This window comes from Chinchilla lanigera, unplaced genomic scaffold, assembly GCF_000276665.1.
Source record: "Chinchilla lanigera isolate Chin_1 unplaced genomic scaffold, ChiLan1.0 scaffold00114, whole genome shotgun sequence".
Classification (NCBI taxonomy): domain Eukaryota; kingdom Metazoa; phylum Chordata; class Mammalia; order Rodentia; family Chinchillidae; genus Chinchilla; species Chinchilla lanigera.
This window is the reverse complement of record NW_004955515.1, coordinates 1,525,611-1,526,182: the sequence shown is the minus strand read 5'-3', so window position 1 is coordinate 1,526,182 and position 572 is coordinate 1,525,611.

The window sequence follows — 572 nt, the reverse complement described above, 5'->3', positions numbered from 1 at the left end:
CCCCCTCTCTGGTGCCATCCCCTCCCCGCTGTCGCTCCTCCCCGGGCGCCGCCTCCTCCCCGGGGTCCCCCTTCCCGGGCGCCTCCCTCTCCCCAGGGCCCCCCCTCCCCAGGCGCCGGCCTACTCCGGTCGCTACGCGGCGCCACCTACTGCCCGCGCCCTGAGACCTGGAGGGTTGTGAGGCTCTCAACCCTCGGTGAATTAAGACGATTTCCCTGAAGCAACTCCAGGTTCTTTTGTTTAAAACTCTTCGTAGGACTTAACTGCAGTCACTAAGGACCGCAGAAGCTTTGCTCCCAGACCCCAGCTCCTGGAAGGCGGGGAAGGCTCGCCTCACTGCTGAGGGGTTCCCTGAACGGTTTAGGAAAATCACTGTGTTTATTTTCAGACACTGATAGATAATTTTGTCAAAGAAGCATTAGCTGAAACAGATGAATCAGTGAAACAAAAGATGTATCGTTAATAATTCTGTCGACGTTTTTTAAATGTTTGAAACATCTATATTAAATTAAGCTGCAAGGATGAGGGAGATTTCTCCTGATTGTAGCTCACCCTTTTGCAATAGCAGTTGT